At 38.8% G+C, this 15,955-nt stretch overlaps 1 protein-coding gene and 1 non-coding gene across 2 annotated transcripts in view; one reads left to right on the top strand and one right to left on the bottom strand.

The window, feature by feature from the left end:
• The window catches only part of LOC125236044 (calexcitin-1), a 63,716-nt gene that overhangs the window by 28,584 nt on the left and 19,177 nt on the right, over positions 1–15,955 (bottom strand). The window lies entirely within an intron of this gene.
• Trnas-cga lies at positions 10,439–10,513 on the top strand. Its single transcript has one exon. It is a non-coding gene; the product is annotated as a tRNA-Ser (tRNA).

The raw sequence follows: 15,955 nt of genomic DNA, 5'->3' as shown, positions 1-15,955 counted from the left end.
TCCTGTTGAGCTAGTAATTCTGGTTGGAGTTCTGTTAACAGTTTTGAAACCGTGTTGTCTTAACAAATGTACTAGGTATGTAGTATTGTTGCATTTTGAAAGTAAATCTATATTCATATCTCCAACGAGAACAACATTATAATTCTTATTAGCTTGTAAATTTAACAATTCGTCCATCTTAGAGAAAAACAATGATATATCACCACATGGCGGTCTGTAAACACAAATAATTATAAGATCCAGTCCGATACATTCCACAGCGCAGGCTTCGAAGTGCATTTCCACCGATAGAGTCTTAAATTCGTTACGCTCCATAGTAACTATGTCCGGCCTAACGTATATGCAGGCTCCGCCGCCGCGGCGAGTCGTTCTTGCGTAGTGGGCGCGGAGACTGTAGTTCATGATGTTCACTGTGTTGACTTGGTTAGGTTGGAGCCAGTGTTCAGTCAGGCACACGACGTCGACCTGGCTGCTGATCTGAAGTTCGCATTCCAGCTTGTATGTTTTATTTGACAATCTATTTATATTTTGATGCCATAAAGTAATTTGAGTATTGTCGTTGTCTATGTTATCTATAATAAACTGATTTTTATTTTTCCCGTTCGTAGCGAAAATTAGAGTTCTCATTGAGAAGTGGTTCCTCCGTAACCGTATGTATATTTGGTCGTTGACCATCTGTGACGCTAACATTATTGGTCAGGGTCTGGGTTTTGATCAACGATGAGTCTTGTGTACCGATTTCCATTCCAATCTGAGTGGAGCCTTCATATTCCTTGCCGTTGACATAGACTTTATTATTTTTAATGATAGCATGTAATCCCTTACTTCTTGCATCTCGTAGAATTTCCCTTATGGTTTGTCTATGTTTTAATGTCTCTTTGTCCAGGTACTCTGAGACTACCAATCCAGCATTTTTTATTGTTAGACTATTTTTTAGGATGTATTTTGCCATCCTCTTATTAATAAAATCTATTACAATCGGTCTTCGGTGACCGTGTTTGCCTAAACGCGTGACGCCGTCAATAAATCCGTTTACATCGATGCCAAGAATATCATAGAAAATGTAACTTACACGCTGTATGAGATCATGTTCAGATTCATGTAGGTTCTCGGCTAGCCGATACAGAACTATAGAGTTGCACCTTTTTTCTACGGCGGCGGCGGCGGTGTTTTGTATGCGGGGTTGATATTCTGTTTTTTTATATAACGATTCTAACTCTTGTTTTAAACTTGTATTCTGTTCTTGTAGAATTTTAATGTTCTCGTCCAGTGTTTTTATCTTTTCTGTTATTTGGCTTTGTTCTTTATGTATATATGTAGAGGTGCGGTCGATGTCTGATCTTAAAGAAGTGAGTTTTGTGTTCATTTCATTTAGCAGCACTTCTTTAATGTTTTCTGTAATCGTCTTAGTGAGGCTATCTTTCATCGCTCCTATCTCCATACTTAGAAGTTGCCTAAATTTGTCAAAAGTAATTGAATCGGCGTTCGTGTCTACTGTAGAAGTCCGCGGGGAAGCATTTACTTTCGGCAGGTGCGGTTGTTGGATTATTAAACTGTCAGAATGTGTATCATCTATATTTGACAGGTTACTTTCATCGCAAGACATATTTGTGACCTCTAGGTCAGTCGCGTTTCTGAACCCTGCCGGAGACGCGGGTGTATCATCATCACGTGGACGACGCGTAATAATGTTGCAGGACGGACACTTCCAGTACTTTTTTAATTCTGTACTATGTTCTCTATAGAATGCAGAGGTCATATTTAGGCATTTGTAGTGATAAAACGATGGACAAACAGTGCAGTTCACGAGTTCTCCTCTGTCGATTTTCAATTGGCAGCCAGAGCAAATCATTTTGAGCGGTATTCAGTAGCCGTTTACTTATCTTTTGCTTGCGCGCACGGCGATCGGCGATAATATATAAAAATATTGAGTTGGTTCTTTGTTACATTTTTCCGTTATTTTTAAACTTTGAGTTTATTATTCTAAATAAAACCATTGCTACCAATCATCATGTTATTGTGTTTTTATAACATATTCCTTATTTACATTGACTTGTTTTTATTGAGTTGATTCAGGCAAAGTATAAATATACACTTAGGTGATTGGCTTTTTGATTGTTTGTTATTATAAGGTTATACTTGAAGGTTGTTTTTCCAATTTCTGTTAACTGTCTCAGTATATTTATGATATTTAGTTCTATGATTAACTCTGGAAGGAAAAGCTACACACATATTTTTTTTTGCTTATAGCTAGTGTTACAAAGTTTCTGTAGTTATTAGTTTCGATATACGTAGGTAGGTAGGTACCTATAGGTATATGTTGTTCGTACCAACATTATTCGAGTTATCTTTCTTCAGATCATTATCTATCACCTAAGGATGTAGTAAACCGGTGAAGATAATTGGCTCATTTGAGGAAATCTTAATTAGTTAAGTTAGTTTTATTGGGCATTTTCCGCAAGTCGACAACCATCGTGTAAAAATAAAATATTAACTATCTAGTATGTAATTTATGCTAGGTTTCTATAATATTAAATTTTTACTAAAAATCACACAGTTTAGGTATAATATATAGGTACTCAATTTGTCTAGATTCACTTAAGAAGTTTGTCCTTCATCAAAAAGTGTATAAAAATTTATTAGGTACCTACTATTCAAAATGTAGATAATAAAACAGAATCGTGGTCGTTTTTCTCGTAAATTTCTACGAAGATTAACGAACTGAGAGAAAGACAGCGCTAACACTAATCAAATTATGTTTCGAGACTTTCGAGTAAAATGTGCTTCTTCATAAAACTGTGTTATTTTAGGGCAAAATTACATATGGGAGTATTTAGTTCAATTTCTGAAATACAGGCAATAGTTATATTTTTTGATAAGTTTTAAGTAACTTTACGCGTGTATAGTCGCCGTTAAAAAATGTGCATATCGGAGCTGTCAGAAAAAATCGGCTTATGTTTAACTGAGCACCTAATTTAGTAACATTTCACACCAAATAAAATCCATTCTAGCACCAATTTTAGTAAATGAGCACCAAAATCAGTGTACCAATTTAATGAAAAATGATAACCAAATATTGTAACTTTTGTTAAAGAAATAATAACTAATTACCCAAAAATTGTAAAATGATCACCAACATTAAAACACCATTTTAATGTAAATGGAAACCAAAATTGTAAGATTTTGCCGTGCTATTAAAGTACATAACACCCAAAATAATCGTTGTCAACCCAAAAATAATTAATGAGCACCAATGTTGTTACCGCATTTTATTACAAAATGATACTCAAATACTATTGGCCTAAAAGTAGTCTGTGTGGGGGGGGGGGGGGGGGGGGGTCGCAGTTCTAACCTAACAAATCCCACTTATTGTAGCAGTTCGTCTGTATACGGGTCGCAGTTCTAAACTAAACTAACCTAACCCACTTTTTGGTAGCAGTTCGTCTGTGTATGGGTCGCAGTTCAAACCTAACCTAACCTACTTTTTGGTAGCAGTTCGTCTGTGTGGGGGTCGCAGTTCTAATCTAACCCACTTTTTGGTAGCAGTTCGTCTGTGTAGGGGTCCCAGTTCTAACCTAACCTAACCCAGTTTTTGGTAGCAGTTCGTCTGAGTAGGGGTCGCAGTTCTAACCTAACCTAAACCTAACCCACTTCTTGGTAGCAGTTCGTCTGTATAGGGGTCGCAGTTCTAACCTAACCTAACCCAGTTTTGGTAGCAGTTCGTCTGTGTAGGGGTCACAGTTCTAACCTAACCTAACCCATTTTTTGGTAGCAGTTTGTCTTTGTGGGGGGTCGAAGTTCTAACCTAACCTAACCCACTTCTTGGTAACAGTTCGTCTGTATAGGGGTCGCAGTTCTAACCTAACCTAACCCAGTTTTTGGTAGCAGTTCGTCTGTGTAGGGGTCACAGTTCTAACCTAACCTAACCCATTTTTTGGTAGCAGTTTGTCTTTGTGGGGGGTCGAAGTTCTAACCTAACCTAACCCACTTTTTGGTAGCAGTTCGTCTGTGTGCGGGTCGCAGTTCTAACCTAACCTAACCCACTTTTTGTTGCAGTTCGTCTGTGTAGGGGTCGCAGTTCTGACCTAACCTTACCCACTTCTTGGTAGCAGTTCGTCTGTATAGGGGTCGCAGTTCTAACCTTACCTAACCCACTTTTTGGTAGCAGTTTGTCTTTGTGGGGGTCACAGTTCTAACCTAACCTAACCCATTTTTTGGTAGCAGTCCGTCTGTGTGTGGGTCACAGTTCTAACCTAACCTAACCCACTTTTTGGTAGCAGTTCGTCTGTGTATGGATCGCAGTTCTAATCTAACCTAACCCACTTTTTGGTAGCAGTTCGTCTGTGTAGAGGTCGCAGTTCTAACCTAACCCAACCCACTTTTTAGTAGCAGTTCGTCTGTGTAGGGGTCGCAGTTCTAACTTAACCTAATCCACTTTTTGGTAGCAGTTCGTTTGTATGCTGGTCGCAGTTCTAACCTAACCTAACCCACTTTTTAGGAGCAGTTCGTCTGTTTATGGATCGCTTCGCTGTCTCATGAGACTGGTCAAAAGCGCTGTGCATGAGGTGCGGTGTGCAGGGGGTTTATCGTGAGGAGCTACTAAATTTGGTGTTATTATATTTGGTAATATACCTATATGCATATTTTTTGGTAATCCATTTTTTATTTAGGTTACAAAAGTGCATTAATTTGGGGCTCAAAATCTGGTGCTCATTTACTATTTTTGGTGCTACTTTACTATTTAATGTAAACGGTTTACTAAAACTGGTGGCAGTTGTATAATTTTAAGTAACATTATTTTGGTGCTCAACTACTTTTTTTGGTCGCAATGGTTGGGGTACCAAAACTTTTTTTGGTGCTCATTTAAATTGTTGCCGAAAAAATCTCTAAGATCTTAACAATACAGGCGTGTTGGATATTTGTGAGAGATTTGGCAGCTCAGATATATTTAATGGCGACTGTCCCCTTCATAATACCACCCACAGTTTCTAGTAAGTAGGTACCTACAGTCAAGTGCAAAAATAAGTATCGGAAAAAATCGTCTCATAAATATGGTATTTACGCTCTTATTGATTATATTTTTGAGTAAGATGTGTACCTACACCCATAGTTTTACACTTGACTGTATATGTCCTTTAAAAAGGCGGTGATAAACTAGGATAGTTCTTGATTCTAACAATTATTGTCTTTTCAGTCACTGCCTCTATTTCATACTCCTTTTTTAGGGTTCCGTAGTCAACTAGGAACCCTTATAGTTTCGCCATGTCTGTCTGTCCGTCCATCCGTCCGTCCGTCCGTCCGCGGATAATCTCAGTAACCGTTAGCACTAGAAAGCTGAAATTTGGTACCAATATGTATATCAATCACGCCAACAAAGTGCAAAAAAAAAAAATGGAAAAAAATGTTTTATTAGGGTACCCCCCCTACATGTAAAGTGGGGGCTGATTTTTTTTTTTCATTCCAACCCCAACGTGTGATATATTGTTAGATAGGTATTGAAAAATGAATAAGGGTTTACTAAGATCGTTTTTTGATAATATTAATATTTTCGGAAATAATCGCTCCTAAAGGAAAAAAAAGTGCGTCCCCCCCCCTCTAACTTTTGAAGCATATGTTTAAAAAATATGACAAAAATCACAAAAGTACAACTTTATAAATACTTTCTAGGAAAATTGTTTTGAACTTGATAGGTTCAGTAGTTTTTGAGAAAAATACGGAAAACTACGGAACCCTACACTGAGCGTGGCCCGACACGCTCTTGGCCGGTTTTTTACTAGTCCACACCCAAAAAGACTACATAATAATCTCTTACACAACATAACACACACAAATGAACGTACCGGGAATTACAATGTAAAATCATGGAGATGGGTGTATCCCGTGGGAAAAGTTTATAATATTTCAGGCCCCCATAAATTAGCATTCTGAACGCTGTGAATAATTTGGCTAGATGCTAATTTCTTTAGCTTAGAGGCAAGTAAATACAACTGTGATTAAATTGCTTGGCTAAATTGCAAATAGTATTTAAGTAACTAAAGAAGATAATTTATTAGCAGTTATTAGGGTTCCGTAGTCAACTAGGAACCCTTATAGTTTCGCCATGTCTGTCTGTCCGTCCGTCCGTCCGTCCGTCCGTCCGTCCGTCCGTCCGTCCGTCCGCGGATAATCTCAGTAACCGTTAGCACTAGAAAGCTGAAATTTGGTACCAATATGTATTTAAATCACGCCGACAAAGTGCAAAAATAAAAAATGGAAAAAAATGTTTTATTAGGGTACCCCCCCTACATGTAAAGTGGGGGCTGATATTTTTTTTCATTCTAAACCCAACGTGTGATATATTGTTAGATAGGTATTTAAAAATGAATAAAGGTTTACTAAGATCGTTTTTTGATAATATTAATATTTTCGGAAATAATCGCTCCTAAAGAAAAAAAAAGTGCGTCCCCCCCCCTCTAACTTTTGAACCATATGTTTAAAAAATATGAAAAAAATCACAAAAGTAGAACTTTATAAAGACTTTCTAGGAAAATTGTTTTGAACTTCATAGGTTCAGTAGTTTTTGAGAAAAATACGGAAAACTACGGAACCCTACACTGAGCGTGGCCCGACACGCTCTTGGCCGGTTTTTTTTTTATTGGCCTCTTTTAGTGTCCCACTGCTGGGAAAAGGCCTCCCCTCTTTTTTCCACTCGACCAGCATTTTCCCACCATTTTGGGTAGAATGCGTCTAGGCCCCGCAGCCGAATAGCATTTCTGCGACGCAAAACGTTGTAGAAAGGTAGTCTGCCTGTCGTGCCAATACGCAAGAGCGATAGAGATAGATAGCTACAAAATAGATATTATCGTGAGCGTTTGTGCATTCAGCTACGCACAGAGGTCGTCCCACCATCTCTTTTATACAAGAGAGTTATATTTATTAAGTATTGAAATAACACGCATGTATGTGACGTATGTCCCACCGCATGACAATCTTAAGTGACATTGGAAAATCAGTGAGCGCACAGATTATTAATAAGTTACTAACCTAACAGATCCTTCTCTTGCCCGCAAAACGACAAATAACTACGCTTTATTTCTAATACTAATGTTTTTTTTTTTTATACTACGTCGGTGGCAAACAAGTATACGGCCCGCCTGATGTAAAGCGGTCACCGTAACCTATGGACGCCTGCAACTCAAACAGTGTCACATGCGCGTTGCCACCCCATTAGAAACTTGTACATTCCCTTTTGCTGTGTTAAGTACACAGTAAAAAGGAGTGTACAAGTTCTAAGGAGGGTTCGGGTTGCCGACGACTCAAAGGACAATAAACGGAACAAGTTAGTTCCGTAAGTCCTCCCGTCATCAGCACACCGCACCCTCGTTGAGCTCTGGCAGCCTTACTCACCGACAGGAACACAACACTATGAGTAGGGTCTAGTGCTATTTGGCTGCGGTCTTCTGTAAGGCGGAGGTACTACCCCAGTTGGGCTCTGCTCTAGATTCGAGCGAGACAAGTTACTACGTAAAACTCAGAAGAATAGTAGGTACGGGCCACGCGACTACACAGGCGGGCGCGTGGCGCCCCTCGGCCAATTGTTCATTCGAATGAACGACAAGCGTGTAGGTACTAAACGCGCGACCGCGAGAGAGTGACGTAGGCCTGGTGACTACGGTAGGTAAGCAATGGGACCTCGTAACTCGTAAGTTTCAAGTTTAAAATTCGTAACTGGTGTCGAAGGAAATTCATCGCCACTCATTTCAACCTTCCTATTTTCCGAACTTGTATCGTAATGTATCATTTCTCGATTGCCAGCTTAAAAGAGGTCGTTTGTCAATTTAAGATTTGTTCAAGATGATAAAAGTGAAATGAAACAACAGTCTCATTCTTAACGATGGTACTAAATTGTTCTGATATAGCTTTTTGCAGTTTTTAAAATCGACCTTTAGTACCTACACGTTGAACTCATCAGACGACTTTTTAAAAGGCTACAGTTAATTTAATTTAACAACGTAAAAACAACAATTTACCACAATATCTTGTACAAAAACTTCATAAAGAAAAAAAAACAATTTGTTACTCCGCATCATGTAATGTTGAAATGAAAACAAAAAGTTCCCACATTACGTATCACCTTTACTTTTCATTATATTTCGTATCGATTTTGAAACCTTGTCACGTAAAAGCATAGGTTATTTCCATTTTGTAATCATCCATATTGGGCTCAATTAAATCGTTGTTATATATTTAAAGTCACACACAGGTCGAACGCGATTAATTAACATTATTTTTACCTTTTTTTCCAACGTTTCGGCCAGGTTGCACTGGCCGTGGTCGCGGAAGACTGACGTCCCAGCAAAGTGTCACCGGAGATGTAAACAACACAAAACTACCCGATATTAATTTATATAAATGTTCGGGGTAGACAAATAAATATAATCTACCCGCTTTTAGTTATTGTTTATTTCCCACCGCACGACACACAGCACTCACAACATCCGCGCACTGGTCCGAAGATAGATCTTTTGGTTTGAACATTTGAATCACTGGTCCCCATGTTGGCGATAATCTATACCCGTCTTCCCTGTTAAAGTATTTAGGATATTTTTTAATTTCGATCGCCTCCCTCACAATCCGGGGATAATAGTGTCGCTCGGTGGAAAGAACTTTGGGTTTGTGTAGCTCAATCCAGTGATTCGTTTCCAAACAAAACAAACAAAGCGCAGCGTTCAAGAGAGGGTGAAGGAACACATAGCGGCAGTTAAAAATCGCCATATACACAAATCTGCAATCGCCGAGCACTTGCTTACTGCGGAAACGAATCACTGGATTGAGCTACACAAACCCAAAGTTCTTTCCACCGAGCGACACTATTATCCCCGGATTGTGAGGGAGGCGATCGAAATTAAAAAATATCCTAAATACTTTAACAGGGAAGACGGGTATAGATTATCGCCAACATGGGGACCAGTGATTCAAATGTTCAAACCAAAAGATCTATCTTCGGACCAGTGCGCGGATGTTGTGAGTGCTGTGTGTCGTGCGGTGGGAAATAAACAATAACTAAAAGCGGGTAGATTATATTTATTTGTCTACCCCGAACATTTATATAAATTAATATCGGGTAGTTTTGTGTTGTTTACATCTCCGGTGACACTTTGCTGGGACGTCAGTCTTCCGCGACCACGGCCAGTGCAACCTGGCCGAAACGTTGGGAAAAAAGGTAAAAATAATGTTAATTAATCGCGTTCGACCTGTGTGTGACTTTAAATATGTGTACAAAGCGCGAGAACTTAAAGTGTTAAATCGTGGTTAGTAAAATAAACGTGTCCAAATTGCACTACCATTTCACAGAGAAATAAACACCCAATTTCAGTTATTAACGCGGCCACAGCTAATTAGGGATATTTATTCCACGGCTTTCTCGTTTGTGACAATGTGGTTTGTGATGAGCGGCTTTTGGACGGTGCTGTAACATAAAATAACAGCCCGGTTTCCACCGCGAGCAAAGCGGACCTATGCGAACGCGTTGCACGCTTGCGACGATCGCTTTGCGCGCTCGGCTTGTATTAAATCGCTCGCAAATTACCAGTGTGATAATATTTTGTCTGTCGTCTACTCTTAGGTACTTGACATTTTAAGGAACTGTGATAATAATGCTTCGAGAGCAAGTTGAAAGCGAGGCTAGCGCGCAAGGATCTCAATGCGAATAGTATAAACTATTCGCATCGTTATCGATTTCGTCGCAAGCACGCAGCGTAATATTTGGGTGAACCAACTATGTCATGCCTTTTGCAAGAATTGCGCTTGACATAATCCATACTAATATTATAAATGGGAAAGTGTGTGTGTCTGTTTGTTTGTCCGTCTTTCACGGCAAAACGGAGCTACGAATTGACGTGAATGGAGAGGGCATAGGCTACTTTTTGTCTCTTTCTAACGCGAGCGAAGCCGCGGACAAAGGTAGTATGATCTATTTCTACTTTTTAGACTTTAAACATGTTAAACGAACATGACCAAAGAATAATTCTCAGTAGCTCAGGACGCGGCAAAATCGTTGCGTGAACCCTTTTAATTCCGTTAGATTTGAGTTTAGTCCGTTAGATTTGAGTTAGATTTAGCTTCTCTGTTATCTTCAAACTAAATTAATAACAGAGCGACTTAATTAGAGATTAGTCTATTTAAACGTTGAAACCGATTACACTGATTAATAGATTGATGTATAATTTGCATACTAATTGAAGTAGATAGTCAGATTGATCTATTGTTAACCCTTATTGAATCCATTAACTATTTAGCTAATTCTCTATATAGTTTGTTTGTATTGTACAGGTCAATAATCACACTGATTTGTTATTTTGTTTAAATAAGAGTAAAATGCCTACTAACATTTCAAATTCCTAAATAGTTTGTCTGTGGCCAGGAAAATTACATTTTAATTCCTACCTCGTACCTCGTCGGTCGGGGTGGTGTAGTGGTTTAAGCACGTCAGCCGCGATAGCTGGAGACCCGGGTTCGATTCCCGGCTTCGCCACCAGTGGGCTTGATCGCTTTTTCTTTAGTGTATGGTATCTATTCCAGTTTATAATTTACACTATTATACATTTATATTTTATTTTATTTATACTGACTTTGTTGTTTGGCCTGTGTGGTGACGGGTTAAGAATTTCACCACCCCCTTTCTTCCCGTAGGTGTCGTAGAAGGCGACTATGGGATATGGGTTAAATTGTGGTGTAGGCGAGAGGCTGGCAACCTGTCACTGCAATGCCACAGTTTCGTTTTATTTTAACCCCTTATTTGCCAAGAGTGGCCCTGAAGCTTTAGTAGTTTCATGTGCTCTGCCTACCCCTTTATGGGATACAGGCGTCATTGTATGTATACATACATACAATCACGCCTGTTTCCCAGAGCGTTTCAATCCAATGTAATTCAATTTTCGTAAATGTATGTATGTATGTATGTTGTATTAATACTTTTTAATACTAATTCAAGAATAAAATTGAAATATTTAAAAGTTTTAATTTTCTTGAAATAAAAGAACTTGAAATTTCCTACTTTTATCAAAACGGAAAAGTGTCTACGTGACCGTATCAGGAAGTTTAAAGAGCTAACTCGCGAACAAGAAAAAGGCGAGGCAATTAAAGACACGCCATTAATAAAGATCGGCCGGCAATGTTCACTTTACTGTTCTAGCTCAGCAAGTTTAAGAGGATAACTATTCGGTGGCCGTTTCTCATACACACGTATTGCCCATTTTCCTTTCTCTTGATGATATATTCTGCCGTCGGTATTATCGCTACGTACCCTGTATGCGTAGCCGAATGGCATAAACGCTCACGAAACGAAACGCTCGTAGATATCTATCTCTATCGCTCTTGCGTATTCGCGGCGTTTCGTTTTCGTTTCGCGTCGCAGAAATGCTATTCGACTACGGCACCTGGCCCATAGTCGATTCATCGATTAAATTTAAGGTAGGCAGTTGGCTGCAGAACAGCCAAAACATTTATTATGATAAGTTCAACATTTAAATTTGTGGTGCAAGCTTTTAAACGCTGTACTTTTTTACACGGGAAACTAACACTGTCATCAAAGAATATCTGACCTTTTTATTCATTACTAGCTTTTGCCCACGGATTTGCCGTTATCATTTGTCCCTCTTCACATTTTACCTCTTCTATGGCGGTAACGTCAATTCGTCTGAAAAGACGTACAAACAAATCTTGGGACATTTTTTTGCTCTTCATCAGGATCGATAGACCTCGCGATTCTGTAGTATGAATCTAAAAATAAACACATAATACAAAAAAAGTGTGACAACTTTAAAAAAAAATGGCCCACTGAAGACTAGGTTTGTATGGGGTAGCGGTCACGCGACTTTGTCTACTCTCGCCTTAATGCCAGGTGTGTATAATCGGGGGCCGCTTAATTGGCAGTCCCCGGCTTAAAATGGACTTACCAATGGTTCCCAGATTCGCGACGTTCTCAAATAAAAGGTACCACACTGACACTTCCCATGAGGATGGAATTTGTTAGGATTTGTATACGAATGAACTGTTAGAACGTCCTTCTAGTTAATCGATAATGTGGTACCCTTAGATTGAGAATGGCACATTTAATGGGATTTGGAAGCACGTTGTTTTAGGATGTTCTGAGGTTAGTTAAGTGATCAGCGCAAAAACAGACATTAGGCAGCTGTGTGTTCATTAAGGATGTTAGTGTTGTTTTTATGATATGTTTGGTGTACGGGGCTTCGAGGAAAATGCGATGACAAGGTAATTATTTCAATGTAACTTAATAATATATCTTTTCTAATATTATTATTTTTTGGTGGCCGTTCCGACGAAACATCTAGGGATCATCACCGAGAAAGAGTTGTGACCTAAGGGTGCGAGCGCACATGTAACTTGCTTAAAACCTAGCAAGTAACTTAGTAAAACCAACTTTCTAGAATTTTCACGACAGCCAGTACTAAATACGCGTTGGTTAGTGTATATCTAAATAAATAAATAATAAATAAATATTGGGGACACCTTACACAGATCAACTTAGCCCCAAACTAAGCAAAGCTTGTACTATGGGTGCTAAGCGACGATATACATACTTAAATAGACAAATACATACTTATATACATAGAAAACATCCATGACTCAGGAACAAATATCTGTGCTCATCACACAAATAAATGCCCTTACCGGGATTCGAACCCAGGACCGCGGCTCAGCAGGCAGGATCACTACCGACTGAGCCAGACCGGTCGTCTAAACAAACGTCTCTAAGTAAACAAACTTGTTTATTTTTTTGGCTATGTCCACACAGGTGGCCGCTAGGCTTTGGACGTTAAACAAACCGCCCGTCTGCGGCAACATCCGTGACATTTCCCAGACTGACTGAATGCTTAGCCCTAATGTGCTTTGTATTTTTGATATATGATATTAATAGTACATTACGATACAAGTGCGTAAAAAAGGAAGTTCGAAACGAGTGGTGATAAATTAAAACACGACCGAAGGGAGTGTTTTAAATCGACACGAGTTACGAGTTTCCTTTTTACACGTGTATCGTAAGTACGACGTTTTTCAGTAAAGTCAGTAAAGTCACGTTTTTCAGTCGTGTCGATTTAAAACACTCTCTTCGATCGTGTTTTAATTTATCGCCACTCGTTTCGAACTTCCTTTTTTACGCACTTGTATCGTAATGTACTGTTAGTTATATTGTCTTATATTTTTTTTTTAACAATGACCAAGTAATGGAAAAGGTTATCTTGAAGAACAGATGGAGTTTTTTCGTGTAAGTTTATCGTTTATTGTTGAATGTTACTAACTAGCAAACTATGGGAGTTGACACATGTTTTTAAACTTTAAATGTACTTGTTTAAGAGCTTTTCACACTGTCCGATCCCATTTTGGATACTACTCCGAAAAATATTAGGTACCCGTACTGGTTGTTTTTAGGGTTCCGTACCAAAAAGGCACAAAAGGAACCCTTATGGCGCCGCTCTGTCCGTCTGTCTGTCTGTCACATTATTAAATATCTCGAGAATTACTTATGCTATCGCTTTGAAATTTGGAATACTTATGAACATCGTTAACCTCTACAAATTGAAAGTATTTTATTTTTATTTTTTTAAGAAAACGTTATTACAAAATGACTGAAATGAATGAATGATATTCACATTTTTACTTATACGATTTGATGTCCGACATCGAATCGGACAGTATAAAGTCGCTTTTAGTTCATAACAATGAAAATCGATTGTTGTTTTAGTTACCCTGAGAATAATGTCAGGCTGCCCACATGTTGCGCTTATTAAAAACTTAGCAGGTCACTTGTAACTGCATTTTAATTGCTCATTTTGTTTATTAGGGTGTCTACTAGCAGAATAAACGTTGCATTTCAATTCCTAGTTCAGCTAGGTACTCACATTTTGTATGGGATTTCTATCGAAAACATATCACAAGCGAGTTTAATAAACCATTTAGGCACTATTACATTTTTATAAGAATAAAGGTAATGCAACCTGTATCTATAATATAGAATATCTACCCAAATAGTAACACAATGAACACTTGATGCTTCTACTATTACTTTTGGCGAATAAGCTATTTGAAAAAGTCAAAATCTCATGATCGAGGCTTAACACTTTCGCTACCAAGAACCCGACTGTCGGGCACACCGCTCGTAGAAGCGTAGCCGATTACATGGGTTTCCCCGTATGTAGCGAAAATGTCGTAGCGCCGCGTAGAGCCCGGTTTCGAAAGTGTTAAGGTAACGAACTACTGCAATAAGTACAGTAACGAACTAGGTATTTCAATCAAGAAATCATCAATAATTGTGACGAACACGAGCGTTAATACCTAAATATCATTACGACAAAGATTGCGATTTGAATGACCATAGATTTATATCACAAGGACTAGCTAAGCAATCAAAACTCACCCAGGAACCTGATCAAACTTCGCACTTGCCGAATCCAGTTTCAACAATCCGATGGAACGCTAAGCTAGATGGATCTGTAAGGATTATCGCATACATTCACTCGGGTTTCAGTGCCGCTTCGACATGATAATCTATCTCTCTTTATTGTTTTATCTTCTCTTTAATGACAGGGCTTCGTAAAGACACTGGTTTCAAAATCTCTTTTGCAATATTTGCTGGTACCAATCACGTACATCGTATTTGATAAGTACGCAGTGTACTTACGCATTTTATAGCGGCTCATGGAATAGGCGAGACGACTAAAAAAAATAATTAGTCCGTCAGTTAGATTATCAAAGAATTTTAGACAGGTATTTTTTCTTTTTTCTCGTAAATGAAAAATGACGACGGTACAGTGCGTTGAAGATTCGCGTGACGTCACGTCTAGGTACAATTTTTGCTTAGAAGTGACGTCACAAGCCCCCACTCCGGAACTTTGATGCTCTATATCTTTGTATTTTTTCATTAATTAGAAAAAGCGAAAAATATGTGTTCAGTATTTTTGGACGATCTAACTGACGGACTAAACAGAATGCCATTTTTTTTTATGTAGTCGTCATCCCTAAACTCACGGGCTCAAGAGCAAAGGAAGATTGCCCAAATGAACGGCTTTGCTTGACATCAATTGACGTAATTATTGTTTTCCAAAAAAGTACTAAAAGTACTTACTCCAATCATACTTTTTTTTTTTTTTGTTGTAAGTAGGTAATTTCAAACGTTACTGGGTACAATATAAATTATATGCATTTTTCCGGCAATACGACGTGACTTCTCTGTCTACGTTCGTGACGAAATCGGCAGGTCAGGGTGCGTAGCCGAATGGCACAAACGCTCACGAAACGAAACGCTAGTGGATATCTATCTCTATCGCTCGTGTGTATTGGCGCGACAGAGCCAGACTAACTGGCGCGGCGTTTCGTTTTCGTTTGGCGTCGGAGAAATGCCATTCGGCTACGCACCCAGTATACTTTGTCTTTACTTACAAAAAAGTTAGCAGGCCAATCCAATCACGACCAAATACAACACCATACCACAATATTTCATGATGATCATCGTAACCTACGAAACTGCAGCGTCACGTCGTCAATTAGCACTTGCGGGCAAACACAAAAGTTTTCGGTCTTTTGTGACGCGCATAAAAGCGTCATTTTAACACCACGTTCTGCGCAAATTAGGCATGTGAGAATGTGAAAACACGCTTTGGAAGTAGGTCGAAAGCGAAGAAAAGTTATAAAGAAAAATGTTGGGCATGATATGAGTAAAGAACTCTTCAGAAAAAATACCACAAAGGTAGGTAGTATATAGTACGTAAATTATTTTTACTTCTTATCTTATCGGCTTCAAGTCAGTGACTGGCAAGAGGCTGCGTAGGATCGGGACAGGTGGCGATCTCTCGTTTCGGAGGCCAAGATTCACTTTGGATCACTGAGCCAAAATAGTTAGTTATCTTACTTTTACTTACTTCTACTAGTATTGTTTTATTTCATTCACTAAGAAAAT

The sequence above is a fragment of the Leguminivora glycinivorella genome, chromosome 2 (assembly GCF_023078275.1).
Source record: "Leguminivora glycinivorella isolate SPB_JAAS2020 chromosome 2, LegGlyc_1.1, whole genome shotgun sequence".
In the NCBI taxonomy this organism is placed as follows: Eukaryota; Metazoa; Arthropoda; class Insecta; order Lepidoptera; family Tortricidae; genus Leguminivora; species Leguminivora glycinivorella.
The sequence above is the reverse complement of the archived record's forward strand: the minus strand, read 5'-3'. Positions and strand labels throughout refer to the sequence as shown.